This window comes from Lissotriton helveticus, chromosome 3_1, assembly GCF_964261635.1.
Source record: "Lissotriton helveticus chromosome 3_1, aLisHel1.1, whole genome shotgun sequence".
NCBI classification, from domain to species: Eukaryota; Metazoa; Chordata; class Amphibia; order Caudata; family Salamandridae; genus Lissotriton; species Lissotriton helveticus.
The window spans coordinates 288,928,675-288,949,767 of NC_136061.1; the positions used below are offsets into that span (position 1 = coordinate 288,928,675).

Sequence of the window (21,093 nt, forward strand, 5' to 3'; positions counted from 1 at the left end):
GGAGACTATCACTAACTAATGTCTCTCACAGATATATTGTTACACAAGTAAGTAACTTGTGCTTGTGAAAGAGACACGTTGGTGATAGATTCCTTACCTTAGAATAGATACCCCATCAATACCAATCCCGGTGGTGGCTCTGTGAACCAAGATCACACCAGTAAGTCACAGAGAACAGAACAGCCAAAGCGATCTCTCCGGACTGGACTTTCAAGGCAATAATGCTTGGTAAAAGTGTGCAGCAAGGCCCATGTGGCTGCCTGACATGTCTTGCACGGGGACACCACGTCCCAATGCAGTAGTAGCTGCTGCCACCCTGGTAGAATGGGCGTGCAACCCCACCGGAGGTTCCTTTTTAGCCAGAGAATAACAGGCATTGATACACAAGACGACCCAGTGGGTGCGATTCAGGTAAAATGAGAGTGCACGTTTTGAGTCCAGAAGGTGGAGCCTCTATTCCCCTCTGGAAGGGTGCGGAGGCGGAAAGAAAGAGGGCAATGTGATAGTCTGCCCGATGTGGAAGGCAGTGACAACCTTTGGCAAGAAGGAAGGACGAGAGCGAAGCACAACCTTGTCCGGATGAACCGACAGAAAAGGAGGCTTACAGGAAAGAGCCTGGAGCTCACTCACGCGCCTAGCAGATGTGATGGCAACCAGGAAAGCAGTTTTCAAAGTTAGTAAACGAAGAGGACAGTTGTGAAGCGGCTCAAAGGGAGCGCACATCAAATAGGTAAGAACCAGATTCAAGTCCCACTGTGGCATTACAAACGGAATAGGAGGGAAAAGGTGAGTAACGCCCTTGAGAAGGAATATGCTACTTACCAGTATGCATCTGTTCTTGGCATAGAGGGCTGCAGAGTGGTACATTTATGAATAGATCGCCATCTGGTGTTGGGCTCGGATGATTGCACTTGTTTTTCTTCTGGAGAAGTCTTTGTCGTCATCGATGACTCCTCCTCTTGGTGTTAGTGCGCATGGGCATCGGCTCCATCCTTAGATTGTTTTGCCATAGTAGGGTTAGATGGAGTAGTGTAGTAGAATACATAAAGATATGCCCATGTAAGTGTATCTAAATAAGATAATGTTGGGACAGACACAGGTTTCCGGGGAGGCAGGGAGGGCATGTACCACTCTGCAGCCCTCTATGCCAAGAACAGATGCATACTGGTAAGTAGCATATTCCGTTCGAGGCATATGGGCTGCAGATGGTACATTTATGAATAGATTATACAGCAGTTACCTCCCTAGCGGTGGTCACCAGTGTCTGTCGCAACTGTTTGAAATAGAGTTTTTAGTACAGCTTGGCCCACTCTGGCTTGTTGTGTAGCCTGCACATCAACACAGTAGTGTTTTGTAAATGTATGTGGTGTAGACCAAGTTGCTGCTCTACATATGTCATCTAGGGGAATGTTCCCTAAGAATGCCATAGATGCTCCTAGCTTCCGTGTAGAATGAGCTCTAGGAGGAACAGTTAATGTTCTCTTTGCTTTAATGTAACATATTTGTATACATCTTACAATCCATCTAGCGATGCCCGCTTTAGAGATAGGATTGCCCTTATGTGTTGGGGAAAATGCTACAAATAGTTGTTTAGTTTTCCTGAAGTTTTGTGTCCTTTCTATGTAGTACAAAATGGCTCTTTTGACATCTAGTGTATGTAGGGCCCTTTCTGCCACCGTCTGTGGCTTTGGAAAAAAAAAAACTGGTAGTTCCACCGGTTGGTTGATGTGGAATGCTGAAATTACTTTAGGCAAGAACTTTGGGTTTGTTCTAAGAACCACTTTATTCTGGTGTAACTGTAGGAATGGTTCTTGTATTGTCAATGCCTGTAATTCACTTACTCTCCTGAGTGAGGTAATGGCTATAAGGAAAGCCACCTTCCATGTAAGGAATTGTATCTCGCACCTATGCATAGGTTCGAAAGGTGGTCCCATTAGTTTGGTGAGTACTACGTTGAGGTTCCAGACCGGGGAAGGTGGTAATCTTGGTGGAATGACTCTTTTAAGGCCTTCCATGAAGGCTTTTATCGCTGGCACTCTGAACAGGGATATATGCTGCCTGTTTTGTAGGTACGCTGCTATAGCTGCTAGATGTACTCTGATAGATGTGTACGCGAGATTACATTGCTGTAAGTGTAGTAAGAAGCAAATAATCTCCCTTGTTGATACGTCCAGAGGGTTGATATTGTTAGTGGTACAGTGTATAGCAAACCTCTTCCACTTAGCTGCATAGCATGCTCTGGTGGTGGGACGTCGTGCTTGCTTAATTATCTCCATGCAATTTGGGGGTAGATCTAAGTACCCAAATTCTAGGATTTCAGGAGCCAGATCGCTAGGTTCAGTTGTGTGGGATCTGGGTGCATTATTTCTCCATGGTTCTGTGTAAGGTGCATGGGTAGAATTCTTAGCTTTTGGTGTGGCACTTGTGAGAGTTGCAGGAGCGTGGTGAACCACGGTTGTCGTGCCCACGTGGGTGCTACTAGTATCATGGTCATTGAGTGCTGTTGCAGCTTTCTGACCACTAATGGGATTAGTGGGAGAGGGGGAAAAGCGTATGCAAATTTGTTGGACCAATTTATCCATAACGCATTGCCCTGTGACAGGTGGTGTGGGTACCTGGACGCGAAGCTTTGGCATTTTGCGTTCTGATGAGTGGCAAAGAGGTCTATCTCTGGTTGTCCCCATCTTTGGAAGAATGGCTGCAGTATTTGTTGGTGCAGTTCCCATTCGTGTATTTGTTCCGACTGTCTGCTTAAGATGTCTGCTATCTGGTTTTGGACTCCTGGTAGGTGTTCGGCTAACAGATAGATGTTTTGAGGAATGGCCCATCTCCAAATTTCCTGTGCTAGTCTGGATAGTTGGAGAGAGTGCGTCCCCCCCTGTTTTTGAATATAATACATTGCTGTCATGTTGTCTGTTCTGATCAGGACTGCTTTGTCGGTAACATGTATTTGAAAGGCTTTCAATGCTAGAAACACTGCTAGTAGTTCTAGATGATTGATGTGCAGTCTTCTTTCCTGCACACTCCACCTTCCTTGCACTGTGTATTTCTCCATATGTGCTCCCCATCCCGTGAGCGATGCGTCCGCTGTTATTGTCACCTGTGGAATTGGTTCTAGGAACGACCGCCCCTTGGTAATGTTTGTTGTGTTCCACCACTTCAGAGAGCGGTGTGTGCGGTCGTCTACCAACACCAGATCTGTAATCTGTCCTTGAGCCTGATTCCACTGTGTCGCTAAACATTCTTGTAGCGGACGCATTTGTAGTTTGGCATATGGTATTAGCAGTATGCAGGATGACATCATCCCTAATAGCTGCATGAACACTCTCGCTGCTAGTGAGTGTTGTGGCTGGAATCTTTGAATGATTGTAAGCATTGTTTGTATCCTGGCATGATTGGGGTATACTTTGGCTTTTTCTGTGTCTATAGTAGCCCCTAGATATTGTTGAACCTTGCTTGGTTGCAGGTGTGACTTTTTGTAGTTCACCGTGAACCCTAGCTGGTGTAGCAGCTGAATTGTCTTTTGTGTGTTCTGAAGACATTCCTCTTGTGACTTGGCCTTTATTAGCCAGTCGTCCAAGTAGGGGAAGACATGTATTTGTTGTCTTCTTAGGTGAGCTGCCACCACTGCTAGGCATTTTGTGAACACCCTTGGTGCCGTTGTGACACCAAACGGAAGGACTTTGAACTGATAATGTTGTCCGTCTACCACAAACCTGAGGTATTTCCTGTGGGCTTTGTGAATCGGGATATGAAAGTAAGCGTCTTTTAGATCCAGTGTAGAAAGAAAATCCCCTTTCTTCAGTAAAGGAAGTACTTGTTGGAGCGTGACCATGTGGAAATGTTCCGAATTTATGTATGCGTTGAGAGGTCTTAGGTCCAATATTGGCCTTAAAGACCCGTCGTTTTTGGGAATTAGGAAGTATAGGGAGTATACTCCTGTTCCTTGTTGGTGCTGTGGAACCTTCTCTATGGCATGCTTTTCTAGCAGGGATAGTACTTCTTGTTTTAACAGTGTCAGATGATCTTGTTGAACAAGTTACTTACCTTCGGTAACGATATATCTGTAAGAAACAGTAGTTAGTATTAGATTCCTTACCTTAGAATATCCCCAGGCGTCAGTCTGGATCCGGAAACTTTTGCGTAGCAGTACCCCTGCGCGTCGGTAGGCGTCCCCTGCGGCTCCGCGCCGTCGGCGTCGTGCGCCGTGATGACGTCGCTGGAGTATATAGACGCCGCCTCCGCGCGCTGACGTCAGTTCTTTGCACACAGCTTTTCCGCGCCAGAACACGCAGAGCCGTGTGAGAACTAACACTGGTGCCATTTGAAACTAGGGCCCTGAAAGGGATGTCCTTAACCCTAGGTATCAGTTCGCAGAACGGGGAGGACGGGTGGGGCGGTAAGGAATCTAATACTAACTACTGTTTCTTACAGATATATCGTTACCGAAGGTAAGTAACTTGTTCATCTGAAAGAAACAGGTTAGTATTAGATTCCTTACCTTAGAATAGATACCCCAGCAATACCAACCCCGGAGGTGGGTCTGCGAACCAATACAACCTACACCAGAAAGTCCTGGAGGACCGAACGGCCAAAGAAGCCGTCCCTCCGGACTTGACTGTCCAGGCAGTAGTGCCTCGCAAAGGTGTGCAGCGAGGCCCACGTAGCCGCCTGGCAAATGTCCTGCAAGGGGACTCCCCGGCCCAGGGCAGTAGAAGCCGCCGTAGCCCGAGTGGAATGGGCCCTCAGCCCAACAGGAGGCTCCTTCCGAGCCAAAGAGTAGCATGCTTTGATGCACAGGACGACCCACCGAGAGATGGTCCGCTTCTGTACCGCCCTTCCCTTCTTCTCACCCACGTAGCCAACAAACAGTTGGTCATCCACCCGGAACTGGCGTGTGCGATCCATGTAAAATGAAAGCGCACGTTTTGGGTCCAGACGATGGAGCCACTCTTCATCCTTTGAAGGATGCGGAGGCGGGAAGAAGGAGGGCAAGGTGATGGACTGCCCAATGTGAAAAGCAGAGACTACCTTGGGCAGGAAAGAAGGTCTAGTCCGAAGAACCACCTTGTCAGGATGAACAGACAAGAAAGGAGGTTTAACAGAAAGAGCCTGGAGCTCACTCACTCTCCTGGCAGAGGTGATGGCCACCAGGAAGGCCGTCTTTAAAGTGAGAAGACGGAGAGGACAGGAATGAAGGGGCTCAAAGGGAGCGCACATCAGGAAAGTCAGAACCAAGTTCAAGTCCCACTGAGGCATCACGAACGGAGTTGGAGGATACATGTGCGTGATGCCCTTCAAGAATCTCAACACAATAGGGGACTTGAATAAAGATGGCTGATCAGGTAGCCTCAAGAAGGCGGAAAGGGCAGAAAGATAGCCCTTGATAGTGCCCAGAGCAGAGCCCTGCTGGGCAAGGGAAAGAAGGAAGAGGAGAACCTCGGAGAGAGGGGCAGAAAGGGGATCCACAGCCTTTGCTGTGCACCATGCCACAAATCTGTTCCACCGGCAGGCGTATACCGACTTTGTGGAGGGACGCCTGGCTGCCAGAATTACATCACAGACTTCAGGAGGCAAGCCAAATGGCCTCAACTGTCGCCGCTCAATCTCCAAGCATGGAGGTGGAGACTGGACAGGTTCGGGTGGAGGACCGTCCCCTGCTGCTGCGACAGAAGGTCCTCCTGAAGGGGCAGGCGGATCGAGGGACCGACTGTCATGCTGAGTAGCTCGGGATACCAGTATCTTCGAGCCCAGTCCGGAGCCACAAGGATAACTTGGGCCCGGTCGCGCCTGATCTTCTTCAGCACTCTGGGCAGAAGTGGTATAGGCGGAAAGGCGTACAACAGACCGCAACTCCACTCGCGCCGAAAGGCGTCGCCGAGCGAGTGCCGTCTTGGAAACTCCAACGCGCAGAACTGATGACATTGCGCGTTCCCTTCTGTGGCGAATAGATCTAACCAAGGCTCTCCCCATTGCTGAAAGAGGCCTCTCGCCACGTCCGAGTTCAGACGCCATTCGTGATCCACCGAGCACCGACGGCTGAGTTCGTCCGCCCTGGCGTTCAGAGAACCTGCCAGGTGTTGAACCGTCAGAGTCACGCCCTGACGTTCCAGCCATTGCCAGAGACGCAGAGCCTCCTGGCAAAGGGTCCACGACCCCACACCGCCCTGTTTGTTGCAGTACCACATGGCGGTGGTGTTGTCCGTGAACACCTGCACTACACTCCTGTTGACAAAGGGGAGGAATGCCTTCAGTGCTAGGCGAATCGCCCGCAGCTCCAACAGGTTGATATGGAGCCGGGATTCCGCCGGAGACCAGATGCCTCTGATCTCCGCCTCTCCCAAGTGGCCACCCCAGCCCTGGAGGGACGCGTCCGTCACAACCACGTGCTCCGGTTGGGGAAGGGAGAGGGATCTGCCTCTGACCCAATCGCGGTCCGTAAGCCACCACTGCAACTGTCTCGCAGTGCCCTCCGAGATCAGGACATGGTCGGATAGGTTGCCCTGATGCTGGGCCCACTGAAACTTCAGGTCCCACTGCAGAGCCCGCATCCGCCACCTGGCGTGATGCACCAGTAGGATGCAGGAGGCCATCAGCCCCAGAAGCCGCAGCGTCAACCTGACCGAAACCCGGGACAACGGCTGAAAGATGGGAATCAGAGCCTGAATATCCCGGACCCGCCGTTCCGGAGGATAAACCCGAAACTGCGCCGAGTCGAGAACCGCTCCGATGAAAAGGAGCTTTTGAGAGGGACACAGGTGTGATTTCGGCACATTGATGGAAAACCCCAGCTCGTGCAGGAGGTCTGCCGTCATCTGAAGGTGGTGGACGACTGTTTGGGGCGAGCCCGCCTTCAACAACCAGTCGTCTAGGTAGGGGAAGACTGAAACCCCTAACCGGCGCAGATGAGCTGCGACCACCGCCATCACTTTCGTGAACACCCGTGGGGCGCTGGTAAGGCCGAAGGGGAGCACGATAAACTGAAAGTGCTCCTGGCCTACCGTGAACCGCAGGTAACGCCGGTGGGCCGGCAGGACGGGGATGTGAAAATACGCATCCTGCAAGTCCAACGCTACCATCCAGTCTTGTGGGTCTAGAGCAGCCAAGACCTGAGCCAAAGTCAACATCTTGAACTTCTCCTTCCGGAGGAAGCCGTTGACGTTCCGTAGGTCCAAGATAGGACGCAGGCCTCCTTTGTCCTTCTTGGGCACCAGAAAGTAGTGGGAGTAGCAACCACACCCTACTTCTGGCCCAGGAACGCGCTCGATGGCCCCCTTGGCCAAGAGGGCCGTAACTTCCTCCTGCAGAAGTGTCAAGTGGTCCCCCGACACACGGTGGTTCTGCGGTGGCATGGCTGGAGGAGTGGACTCGAAGGGGAGGGAGTAGCCCCTTCGGACGAGCTGCAGCACCCACCTGTCCGATGTAAGCGCGCGCCAGCGGGAGTGGTGATGGCGAACCCTGCCACCCACTGGCGTCACGTGAGCCCGAAAGCTCGGACTAGGAAGGCTTGGATGCAGCAGCGGGGGGAGGCGTGGACTGACCTCGCCGCTGCCCTCTACCGCCACCACGGCGGAAACCACGGCCGCCACCGCGCTGGGGAGCGTTCTGCGGCGCGTGGCTGGCAGCACGTGTGGGACCGCCCCTTCCTTGGCCACAAAAGGGGCGAAACGAACCCGTCTGCTGGCGCTGGGTCGAAAGACCCAAGGACTTGGCCGTGACCCTGGAGTCCTTGAAGCGCTCCAGCGCGTGGTCCGCCTTGTCACCAAACAGGCGACTGCCATCAAATGGCATGTCCATGAGGGCATTCTGTACGTCCGGTGAGAAGTTGGCAGATCTCAGCCAAGCATGGCGCCGAATCGCCACAGTCGTGGACATAGCCCGTCCCAGCGAGTCGGTCGTGTCAAGACCACACCGGATCGAGTACCTCGCCGCATCCCGGCCCTCAACCAAAGCCTGGTTGAGCTTGTCCCGCACATCCTGCGGGCACTGCGGCAAACACTCCGCGACCGTATCCCACAGGGAGTGGGTGTAGCGGCCCAAGAGGCATGCGGTGTTACAAGACCGCAGTCCAGCGCTCAAAGAGGAAAAGACCTTTTTCCCAAATTGGTCATACCGCTTTGATTCCCGATCGGGCGGGGCCGATGGAAATGCGGACTGCGAAGTGGAGGCCTGGATCACCAGACTCTCCGGGGAGGGATGGGTGGAGAGGAAGGCAGGGTCGTCCGAGCACGGACGGTGACGCCTGGCAACGTTCCGGTCAACCGGTGCACCGGAAGCGGGCCTAGACCAGGTGCCCAAAAGGACATCCGTCAGAGCCTCATTAAACGGCAGCAGAGGCTCCTGAGGGCATGACTGCGGTTTAAACACTTCCGTCAGAATGTTTGGCTTGACCTTAGCGACGGGGAGCTCAAGGCCCAAGGTCTTGGCAGCCCTCAGCAGGACCACCGAATAGGCAGCACCCGCCTCAGACGCCACAGGGGTCGGGGAGACAAACCCAGGGTTGGGCGACTCGTCCAGACCACTGGCATCACCCAGGTCACCTACCCAGTCCACATCATACTGGCAGGCACGGGATAAAGGGTCCTCAGACCCCTCCCAACCCTCTCCATACTCGTCCTCATCGCCGTATTCGGGGTCGACGATATAGACGTCGGGGTCAATGGGCCCCATCGGCGCCGGATCCGGCGTCGGACGACGCCGGTCCGACTCCGTGTCAGGAGTCAGAGGGGGGATGGGGGTGGCGCCTCGCGGCGCCGGGGACCCGGCGCCGTCCGGAACCGACGGCGGAGTCACGGCGCCGCGCGGAGGCGGTACCACGGGTTGGCCCAAAGGAACCGACGCCGGAGAGGCCGGTAGACCAGCCGGCGACGAACCTGAGGGGCCCAGCGGCGCCGGGGCCGGAGCCACCGGCGGCGTCGAGGCAGGAGCACCCGAACCGCTCGGGCCCCCAGACGGGACCTACGGGCCCGCAGGCGCCGTAGGCCCCGCCGGAGGAGACCTCGCCCTCATAGCCATGAGGAATGCCTCAATCTCCTCGCGCGACGCGCCTTCCCCAGGGACCGACGGGTATGGGGCAGACGGCGTCGGCGACCCACGCGGGGCCGCGGGGGTGGGGCCACCCGAACCCCCGGCCGCATCACGCGGGCGACGGGGGGAGTCGGGGGTGCGATGACGACGCCCCGACTTCTTACGCTTACCTGACGAACCGGAGGAATGGTGGCGACTCCCGGAGCGCTCATGGCGGCTCCGCGATCGTTCCCTCGACCGCTCCCTCGACCTCCGACCGGACCGGGACCGCTCTCGACGCGGGGCCGACACTCGGAGCTCGAGAAGCTTGCGGGACCGCTCCCGCCTAGCTTTACCAGTCAAGGCCCGACAGTCGACGCAGGACTCCACGTCGTGGTCCGCGCCCAGACACCGGAGGCAGAGTCGATGGTGGTCGGTGACCGACATCATGCGGTCGCAATTGTCGCAACTCTTGAAACCGGGCATCCTACCGGCACCGTAGAAGATTTATTCACAAAAAACTTTGGTCAAAAGACCGGAGTACTGCTCTTCAGATCTGCGCTAACTGGCGCGGAAAAAAGAAGAACTGACGTCAGCGCGCGGAGGCGGCGTCTATATACTCCAGCGACGTCATCACGGCGCACGACGCCGACGACGCGGAGCCGCAGGGGACGCCTGCAGACGACGCCTACCGACGCGCAGGGGTACTGCTACGCAAAAGTTTCCGGATCCAGACTGACGCCTGGGGATATTCTAAGGTAAGGAATCTAATACTAACCTGTTTCTTTCAGATTCATTGGACGCTGTTTGGGGGGGATGTTTGGTGGGGTAGCTGTGAGTTCTAGGCAATAACCATGTTGGATAATTTGTCTCACCCACCTGTCTGATGTGATGTTTTCCCAGGCAGGTAGGAACTGTGATAGGCGTCCCCCGACCGGTGTTATGTGGTCTGGGGGGAGCTGTATGAAGTCACTGTTTTGGGGTTGGAGAGTTGCGGTTGTTGTTGTTTCCGCGACCCCTACCCTTGTTGTTGTTACCTCTGTAACTGCCCCTAGCATTACCTCTGGGTGATGTTGGTGTAAAAGAGGTCTGTTGCTGGCTTGTGCCTGTATTTTTGGATCCTCCTCTATAGGTGGACCTACGAAAGGAACCTCTTTGGGTGGGCTGTTGCAATGCTCCCATTGATTTAGCCGTTTCCGTGTCCTTTTTCATCTTTTCTAAGGCCTCATCTGTCCCTGATCCGAAAAGTGTTTTCTCATCAAAAGGCTGGTTCAATAAGGATGTTTGTACTTCTTGTTTGAACCCTGAGACTCTGAGCCATGCATGTCTCCTTATCATGATGCTTGTGTTTATGGATCTTGCTGCAGTGTCTGCTGCGTCTAGGGCGCACTTAATGGAAGTGTTAGTAATTATCTTTCCTTCCTGTATGAGCTGATCTGCCCTCTTTTGATGTTCTTTGGGGAGATGCGTGATGAGTTTTTCTAATTCATCATAATGAGCTCTGTCATACCTTGCAAATAATGCTTGCGTATTAGCTATGCGCCAGCTGTTTGCCGCTTGGGATGCTACTCTCTTGCCAGAGGCATCTATTAGTTTAGACTCTTTGTCAGGAGGTGAAGCTTCTCCTGTAGATAAAGAGTTTGCTCTCTTACGAGCGTTTGTGACCACTAGTGAGTCTAGAGGAATTTGTCCCTTGATAAATATTGGGTCCTTTGGAGCTGCCTTATATTTTTTATCAATTCTTGGGTTTAATATTCTAGCCCTCACCGGGTCTTTGAATATCTCTGATGTGTGACTAAGTAGGCCTTTAAGCATTGGTAATGTTCCTGATGTTCTTTGTGCAGCAGGTAGTGTTTCTAACAAGAAGTCCTCAATTTGAGGTTCTGCATGTAGGTCTACCTTGTGGTATTTTGCTGCTCTATTAATTAATTGTGCAAACCCAGTATTATCATCAGGTGGTGAGGGTTTTGAGGGATACAATTCAGGGTCGTTGTCATTATCTGACCCTACATTGTACTCCTCCCATGGGTCTGCCTCCTCTGGGATTGTGTCTTCATCATCCCCAGGATGTTCTCCCTCTCCTGTGTCACTATCTACATCTGTTGTAGGTGTGGATGGGCGTGTGAAAGGTTTAGTTGGCCTAGTGTGAGGAAGAGGAGAAGAGGGTGTGTCTCTAGGTTGTGGAGAAGGGGGGGGGAGTTGTATTCGTCCCCATTGTTCTCTTCTTCGGAGGAGTTTTGTCGTCCGATTGTTCATTCTTCCTCTTTTTAGGTAGTTCTGTGACTACCTTGCCAGTTTTTGGATCAATAAACAGAGTCTTTTGTTTAGGATCGGTTTTATATTCCTGTGTCGGTACCGCAGTTTTCGGGTCCGAAAGGTGTTTTTTCTTCTGACTGTCCATTTGTATTTTCGACACCGAGATTTTATTCGGATCCGATGCTTTCGGCATCGAGGATTTCGGTGTCGACATGGACTGTTTCGACTTCGAGCTTTCTTTGACATGGAGCTTCGGTGTCGATGTCGTGGTGGGTCGTTTATCGGAACCACCATGATGGGAGACCGAGTGTTTCGGTTTCGTTGCCGGGCCCGAAGGCGGGGCGTCGGAAACTTTTTTCGGTTGTCTGACCGGGCTCGAGGGCGGGGTCGACACCGTGCAGGGTCTGTTCTTGGGTAACGGGACGTCGTCACTCACGGTTTGTTGGACGTCGATTTCCTCGACGTCGGACTCGTCCGCTTCTGACCCCGCCTCGTCGACCTCCTCTTCTAGGTGCTGGTCCTCGAACAGCTCCGGGATTGCTTGCGACTGCATTCTCGATACCTCGTGTCTTCGAGCTCGACGGTTTCTAATCGTCGATTTTGAGGAAAATGCTGCACAGGCGTCACAGTCCCTGGATTCGTGTTCAGGGGACAAGCAGAGGTTGCACCCCTCGTGTAGGTCCTTGTGTGGGAACTTAGCACCACACGTTGGACATTTTTTGAATGGAGTCCTTTCCATGGACTCCGGGCTGGACTACGTCTAGCTGGTCTTCTCGTAGTCGTCGTTCTTCGAAACGCGTCGAGATGGAAGTGAAGTCGCGTTCGATAACAATACCGTCGAATTGGAAAGGGTTACGCGCCGAATATAACCTTTATCGAAGTCGGTCCGGAGCGCTTCGATCCTCATCCGAACCCGATGGCGGAAAAAAACAATCTAAGGATGGAGCCGATGCCCATGCGCACTAACACCAAGAGGAGGAGTCATCGATGACGACAAAGACTTCTCCAGAAGAAAAACAAGTGCAATCATCCGAGCCCAACACCAGATGGCGATCTATTCATAAATGTACCATCTGCAGCCCATATGCCTCGAACATCAATTTACAACAGGAGACTTGAAAAGAGAGGGCTGATCAGGGAGCCTAAGAAAGGCAGAAATTGCAGAAAGAGCCCTTAATCGTGCCCAGAGCAGAGCCCTGCTGGGCCAGAGAAACACGGAACAAAAGGACTTCTGAAAGAGGGGCAGAAAGGGGATCCACAACCTTTGCTGTGCACCATGCAACAAATTTGTTCCACCTGCAGGCGTATACCAATACAGTGGAGGGACGCCTGGCTGCCAGAATTATATCACAGACTTCAGGAGGCAAGTCAAAGGGAATCAACTGTCGTGGCATCATCTCCACACATGTAGGTGGAGGCTGGACAGGTTCAGGTGGAGGACCGTCCCCTGCTGCTGCGACAGAAGATCCTCTTGAAGAGGCAGACGGATCAGGGGATCCATGCTCATACTAAGTAGCTCAGGATACCAAACATCTTCAAGCCCAGTCCAGAGCCACAAGAATGACTTTGGCCCGGTCGCTCCGGTTCTTCAGCACTCTGGGTAGAAGTGGTATAGGCGGAAAGGCATACAAAAGAATGCAGCTCCACTCACGATGAAAAGCGTCCCCGAGCAAGTGCCGCCTTGGAAACTCAAACGCGCAGAAGTGACATTGCACGTTCTCTTAGGTGGCAAATAGATCTAACCAAGGCTCTCCCACTGTTGAAAGAGACCTTGCGCCACCTCCGAGGGAAGACGTCATTCGTGATCCATCATGCACCGGCGGCTGAGTTCGTCCACCCTGACGTTCAAAGAACCTGCCAGGTGTTGAACAGTTAACGAAATGTCTTGACATTCCAGCCATGTCAAGAGGCGCAGGTCCACAACTCCACCCCACCCTGTTTGTTGCAATACCACATGGCAGTGGTGTTGTCTATAAACACTTGCACCACCCTCCCCTTGACAGAGGGAAGGAATGCTTTCAGTGCAAGAAGGATCGCCCGAAGCTCTAGAAGGTGGATATGGAGCCCAGACTCCGCCGGAGACCAGAGGCCTCTTATCTCCGCCTCTCCCATGTGGCCACCCCATCCCAGTAGGGACGCATCCGTCACCACTGTGTGCTACAGCTGGGGAAGGGAGAGGGATCTGCTGCGGATACAATGCTGATTCGTGAGCCACCACTCCAATTATTGTGCAGTGCCCTCCGAGACCTGGACGTAGTTGGACAGGTTACCCTGATGCTGTGCCCACTGGAACTTCAGGTCCCACTGCAGAGCCTGCATATGCCAACTGTCTAAGTGGCTCTGTATATACTGCAACAAAGTAAGGTACAGTGTGCACAGAGTCCACAATCCCCAAGGGTTTGGCAGAGGTTAAAGTTAGATATAACCTTACTCTCTAAAGTGGTAGCTGGGTCGAGCAGTAAGGCAGTATCAAAGGACAGTGTAAAGCATTTGTTGTACACACTCAGTCAGCAAGTGGTCTCACACACCCAAGAACTGAACTCTAGGCCAATTGTTTTGTATATAAAAATATATTTTTGTTTTATTTTTAGAACCACAAGTAGGTATAACAATACTTTCTCAGAATGAGATGCTACAGCTGAATACTTTCAAATAGCAATAGACTTTTTAATGCAATAGATACAGTTGTTAAAATATGCAACACAAGTTAAACACAATGATAACATTGACCTCAAGGGTGATTTTAAGTAAAATGCAATATCAGTTACTTTATGTAGGTTTTTCTTACTCAGGGCTGGATCCTGGATTCAGCCCTGGTGCATCTCCTGTAAACAGTTGAAAGAAATCGTTTTTGTTACACAGGCGATTTTTAAGGAATATTTGTAGGTTTAAAAAATCGACACTTAGAAGAATTTCTGGCAAAAACCAGGCAATGTTATCCTATGGAAGGAAATCAGGCTATCGGAAAATCGCAGTTGTAATTACTTTTTAGGGTCAGTGTTGGGCACAAAGATCCAGCACTGGGATCTCTCCTGTAACAGGTGAGTAATTTAGTTTTCGTTGATCGTGTGATTTTTAGTGAATATTTCAAAGTTTCAAAACTCGACACTTAGAAGAATTTCCAAGTGGAAACCAGTCAATGTTACCCTATGGAGAAAATGTAGGTTATCTGTTTTCAGGTAAGTACTCGACTGGCTGAGTTAAGGTTCTGGGGTTAAACTCAGGGGTCTCCCAGGTTCAGGAAGGTAAAGTAGGTACACCCTCAGCGGCACAGGGGCAGGCAGGTGGAGAGAGTAGGCCCAATGTTAGCCTATGGCAGGTAGGGGGCCTTTGGTTGGTGGCTGCTAGCAGGCAGGCCACACGGCTGTGGGAGCTGAGCCATGGGGCGCCGGGGTGTCTTTAGGTGTTGGGAACTCTTACCCTCAGCTGGTTGCGGTTGGAAGGGTCCCTTGTTGTGAGGCTGCAGTCATCAGGAGCGTCGAGGAGGGTCCTTGGGTGCTGGGTTCTGGGTCAGAGTCGCCGGGGGGACGTCCTCGTGGTCTTTGTTCACTCAGGCACAGGCCGGGCTCGGCGGGTGCAGAGTATGCTGGATTTGCGGTTCCTGGCTGGCACCAGGGGTTGTAGATCTTTGAGCAGAACCACTGCTCGTGGGAGTCCCAGTCTTTGGATAAGCAAGGCAGTCAGGTTTTCGAGGTTGCTGACCACATGAGACACCGGGATTTAGCAGGAGCAGGTTCGAGGGTCGACAGGCTGGTAGGGCTGGGGCAAGTCAGTTGGTGTCATCCCCTTGTTAGCAGCTGCACAGCAGGTCTTCTTTCTTCTTGGTAGTTTCGGAATCGGGAACGGAGGAAGGAAGGTACAGGGTGCCCCTAAATACTAAATTTAGGGGCAATACAGGTAGGGGAAGGTCAGGGAACAATGGGTCCCTTCCCTGGGGTGAGTACACCCCCTATCCTGCCACTCTCCAATGGGAGGGGGACAGGAGCCTGTCTCTGATTGGGTAAGGCTCTCCATCCTCAAGATAGCGAGAGCCCGGAGTTGCTTCACCTCACCTCCCCCACCTGAGGAGTGGGGTTGGCAGAGGCTGGCACCCCCCCTTCCTAACGTAGGGTTTCCCTTGATTTCCCGCCTGTCTTCCCACCAGAGTGGGGGTCTGAACTGGCAGGGGCCAGTTGCTGAGTACAAGTGGCATGGAGTAGCTCACAAAGGCGGCATGCTGGGAACAGAGGCCTAGCACTCACCCCAGGATGTGCATTGTTGCAGGCCCACGAGTGCGGATGGCTCTCAACCCAGGGTGCCAGCAACATGTCTGCTGGGTGGCAGTCTAAGCAGCCTCTCAGTCAGGATGCGGGTTGTTGGTTAGTTTCAGGGGGCAACTCTAAGTTGCCCTCTGTCATGCATCTTACATTAAATCCCACACTGGCATCAGGTGGGTTTAATGTGCTGAGAAGTTTGATACCAAACTTCTCAGTCTTCAGTGTAGCCATCATGGTGCAGTGGAGTTTGTGATGACGACCTCCCAGCACCATATACTCTTAATGGCAGCACTGCACTTACAGTGCCCAGGAATGGACCTGGGTACTGTAGGGGTACAGGGCTCCTGCCCTTGTACCCACACCACTGGCATTGGGCACCCTGCTAATGGGGTGACTGAGGTATGCCAGGGCAGTGTGTTGTGGGCATGGCACACAGGGATATGTGCCATGTCGACTCTTTGGTTTCTTCTACACAAGACACTCAGCCTGCAAAGGCAGTGTGAGGGTGTCAGGGTACAGGGCCTCTAAGGGTGGCACAATAAGTGCTGCAGCCCTTAGGCGCCTTCTCTGGTCACTGTTCCCTGGGTACCTAGGATACCATTTACCAGGGGCTGACATGTGGCCAGAGATGCCAATTGGGTTTAGGTTTAAATACAGTTTTAGGGAAGGGACACAGGCCCTGGGCACCTGATTGGCAGGCGCTCAGGGCACACTCAGTCAAAGTACATCAGCAATTCAGCATAAAGTGGGGGCATACCATGCAAGAAAGATGGCACTTTCTCACAATCTGGCATGGTTGGTCAGCAGGATGCAGGAGGCCATGAGACCCAGCAGCCTCAAGGTCGTCCTGACCTGACCTAAACCCATGACCAGGGCTGAAAGATCGGAATCATAGCCCGAATGTCCCGGACTCACTGTTTGGGAGGATAAACCCGAGACTGCGCCATATCCAGAACCGCTCCGATGAAGGAGCCGCTGAGAGGGATTGAGGTGCGACTTTGGCACGTTGCTGGAAAACCCCAGCAAATGCAGGAGGTCCGCCGTAGTCTGGAGGTGGGGGACTACTGCCTGGGATAGGGGGAAGACTGAAACCCTGATCTGCGCAGGTGAGCTGCAACCACCGCCATCACTTTCGTGAACCCCCGTGGGGCGCAGGTAAGGCCAAAAGAGAGCACGGTGACCTGAAAGTGCTCGTGGCCTACCATGAACCGCAGAGAACGCCGGTGGGCCGGCAGGATGGGGACATGAAAATACACGTCCTGCAGCTCTAAAGCTACCATCCAGTCTTGCGGGTCGAAGGCAGACAAGACCTGAGCAAGTGGGAGACTTTAACTTCTCCTTCAAGAGGAAGCGATTGGCCTTCCGAAGGTCTAAGAAGGGACGCAGGCCTTTATCCTTCTTTGGAACTAAGAAGTAGTGCCAGTAACAACCACAACCTACTTCTGGCATCGGAACGCGCTCGATGGCTGCCTTGGCCAAGAGGGCCATAACTTCCTGCTGGAGAAGCGTCAATTGATCCCCCAACTTGCGATGGTACTGTGGCGGCACTACACTTAGTGTCCAGGAATGGACCTGGGTGTTTAGGGGTACAGGGCTCATGCACCTGTACCCACACCACTGGCATAGGACACCCAGCTAGAGGGGTGACTAAGATATGCCAGGGCAGTGTTTTGTGGGCATGGCGCGCACAGGAATGTGTGCCATGTCGACTCTTTGTTCTGTTCTGCACCGACACTCAGCCTGCAAATGCAGTGTGTGTGTGTGTGTGTGTGTGTGTGTGTGTGTGTTTGTTAGGGCACAGGGCCTCCAAGTGTGGCACAATAAACGCAGCATCCCTTAGGGCCTTCTCAGGTCACAGTGCCCTGGGTACCGAAGGTACCATTTACCAGGGGATGCCATGTGGCCAGAGATGGCAATTAGGTTTAGGCTTTAGTACAGTTTTTAGGGAAGGAACACATGCCCTGGGTACCTGATTGGCAGGGACCCAGGGCACACCAAGGAAAAGTGCATCAGTCATTGGGCAAAAAGTGGGGGGGTTACTGCAACAGAAACCCACTTTCCTACAGCCTGAAAATTATCCCCAGGCACCATGGTGAGAATCCGTGTATTTTCACAACTCTAAGGATACCAGTTTCTGCCAAAGAGTGATGACACACAAGCATACCTAGTACCACCAGGTTACCACCTCGCCCTCTAGAAATTCACACATTCCTAATGGAATTTGATTGTGTCCTCTTTTAATACTTGTGCAAGCAGCTTGTTCTCTTTGAAAGAGAAGGACCAGTTCTGTGTTTTTGGAGTGTCCTTTTGAATGGTGCAAATCCAAATACTATATCCGCTGCTCAACATTTCTCGTCCTTTTCCAGCTAGGTGGAAGCAGTTCTTTGTCATGATTTTGAGAACATTATTGCTAAACTTGTTCCTAGTGGCTAGCATGTTCTATTCCACAATGGCTCTAAAGGCAGAGGTTTTGGGTGGCATCCCCCTTTTGAAGAATCCTGCCTTGCCTTCTCTTCCATTTGACACTTCATTAACACAGACTGAATCATCGGTTGTGAACCACCAGGCAGGAATAAGCAATAGGTGCTTGGCCAGGTAAGCTGGCTTTAATGTGGAAAAGATCATTGTTTGTTAACTTGGCTCCCTGCCTTGGGGTTCTAGAAATACTAAACTTCAGTCTTCAGTGTAGCCATCATGGTGCTGTGGAGTAGCACCCATGTGCATTCAATATCTGCCTCCCACTTAATAATCCTGCAATGTCTTGCCTATCTGGGAGTATGGAGGTTAGGTAGGGGCTTGATCTAATCTTTTCTGGCCTCCAAGGGGCAAGTCTGTGACTGGCTCCGTTTTCATCTACCATTAGACCCCTCAAGCACAGAGTGCCAAAGGGCTCTTCTTTGAGCCGTACTCTGTTCAACACATGACTTTGCAGGCCACCCTGTTCAAATCATTTGTGTGCAAAATCACCTTACAAATGACAGGCAGCTGCTTCTCTCTTTTGAGGATGACCCATTGTAGGAGAGTGGGGTCTGCAATCCCATGGCCACCCCAGATTTTTGCTTTTTGCTTCACTGGTTTACGACTTTCCCTGGCTGTGGGCCTGCCAATCAGACCCACAGCCTAGCTGTTCTCTCTCTAAATTGACAAGCATGTACCTTAGGTGCATTTACCAATTGGTACTGGGCCACCTTATCAGTCCCTGTACAGTATACCTTAGGTATCCAGGGCCTACCAGGGGCTGCAGCATGTATTATGCCACCCCTGGCTGGCCACCCAAATCTGACACAACTGGCTGCACGACAGCTGGGGCAAGGTGGTGTAAACACCCTTTGCTTTAGATATAGTATTCCTATATCTAACCCTAAAATGGACACATATATTCCTGTCAGTCACTCCTATGGCAGGCCTTATCAATCCTGAAGGCAGAGTGCTTGGATTTATGTGAGATGGTGCTCTGGCATGAGCTGAGCCCATTTGCAGCTTGCGGAACCAAGTCCTAATAGCTGTTCCATGATAACGCTATACCATATACTCTTAAGTGCATTATAATCCTCGCGGTTAAATGCTAACTTTGGCATAGCATTATCAAAATATGTCGAGTAAGGTGTCATACGAATTGGAATACTAACCCCTCGCCAATTCTGGCGACGGGGTTAGCATTCCACCCTTCTAGAGGGACACGACATGTATGTAACCGTAAACCCCGGTTAAAGTTAACTCAAGCCTCAGCATCACAAAATGGATGCTGCCACCACAGACACAAGTCTGACCTCCTGCTGCTGGGAGTCCTTCCAGCGAGGGAGGCTCAGACAAAGGGTTTCCTGCCTTGGGAGGTGCTAGCACCACCCCAGACAGGATTTTGTGTATTAGGTAGGGCCAGGCTGAAAGGAATGAGACATGCCTGGGGCACACAAGGTGCCCTGTGCATACACCGGTTCCAACCAGTTGCTGGGGCACTCCAGCCCCAGCTCTGGCGGGAAACTGGACAAAGGAAAGGGGGTGTAGCCACCCCCCTTCCTGGTCCCACCCAGGGGAGGGACCTAGTCGTAGTGCATCCCCCTTTGGCCGGATAAAGGTAGGAGCTGGTCCCATTCCAAGTTAGATTAATCTTGACAACCTTCCACGAAGAAACTCTTGACCTTCGACCTCCTGAACATCAGAAGACTGAAGAATCTCCCCTATGGTCAGGGAGTGACCATCCTGCTTCGCAGGCACCATCAAGCTCCTGTGCGGTTTGCTGCAAAGTCCTTCCATCCCGGAATCCGACGACCCAGCTCGACAAGACCCGGACCTCCAGACCTCTACCCACATCCACAGCACAGCTGGGACCCGTGGGTGCGACGAGCAACGTGGAGACGGCCATCTTGAAGAAACCTGCACAGCGCTTCCTGCACGACCCCTGAGGGTTCCTCAAGTGAGTGCATTGGGGACTGAGAAGCCCCACACCGACGCAGCTCCTGCACCAAAGACCAGCCCCCCAGCATCCCCGTGATCTGCGTGGGGCCCTTTTGCCTGGTTGCTGCCCTTCCTGTTGTCTGATTCAGAAAAGGGGGTGGTGATGAACAGAGTGTCTGAATTAAGCAGACCACTCTTACCCAGTCCAAAGATCAGGGCTTGATCCATCACCGTTATTTAGCTCACTGCCCCATCCCAGCTCAGAACCTGGCTATATGCAAATTAGTCTGTCCCTGGCCCAGTGCATCATGGGAACAGGGCAGACCAAACTACCAAGCCAATTCTTCACCAGGAAGGAGACAAGCTTCCGGGGACTGGTTTCTGCCATTTCAGGCGTCGTCGGCCCGGCTTGCTTGAATCCTGATGGAGCAGTGAGCAAGGGACTCATGTCTGAGTATACCCTTCCACGCTTATGGTGGACAAAATGATTCAGAAAAGGGGGTGGTGATGGACAGAGTGTCTGAATTAAGCAGACCACTCTTACCCAGTCCAAAGATCAGGGCTTGATCCATCACCGTTATTTATTGGGCCAGGGACAGACTAATTTGCATACAGCCGGGTTCTGAAACTGGGATGGTGCAATGAGCTAAAAAACGGTGTTGGATCTAGCCCTGATCTCTTGACTTGGTGAGAGTACTCTGCTTAATTCAGAGACTCTGTCCATCACCACCCCTTGTTGTAAATTATTTTGTCCACCCTAAGCGTGGAAGGGTATACTCAGATGTGAGTCCCTTGCTCATTGCACCATCAGGATTCAAGCAAGCCGGGCCGAAGACGGCTGAAATTCCAGAAACCGGTCCCCGGAAGCTTGTTTCCTTCCCAGTGTAAGAATTGGCTTTTGTAGTCTGGTCTGCCCTGTTCCCATGATGCACTGGGCCAGGGACAGACTAATTTGCATACAGCCGGGTTCTGAAACTGGGATGGTGCAATGAGCTAAAAAACGGTGTTGGATCTAGCCCTGATCTCTTGACTGGGTGAGAGTACTCTGCTTAATTCAGAGACTCTGTCCATCACCACGTAAATCTTCCTGTTGTCTGGTCACTTGCCGGCTGGCTTGTGCCCTCTGAGACGACGACCCGAAGATTTCAACACTGCTAGTCTGGTCCCCCAGACTGGTCCT

At 52.2% G+C, this 21,093-nt stretch overlaps 1 protein-coding gene across 1 annotated transcript in view; it reads right to left on the reverse strand.

Moving 5' to 3' along the window:
• The window catches only part of MED13 (mediator complex subunit 13), a 1,439,203-nt gene that overhangs the window by 39,210 nt on the left and 1,378,900 nt on the right, over nt 1–21,093 (reverse strand). The window lies entirely within an intron of this gene.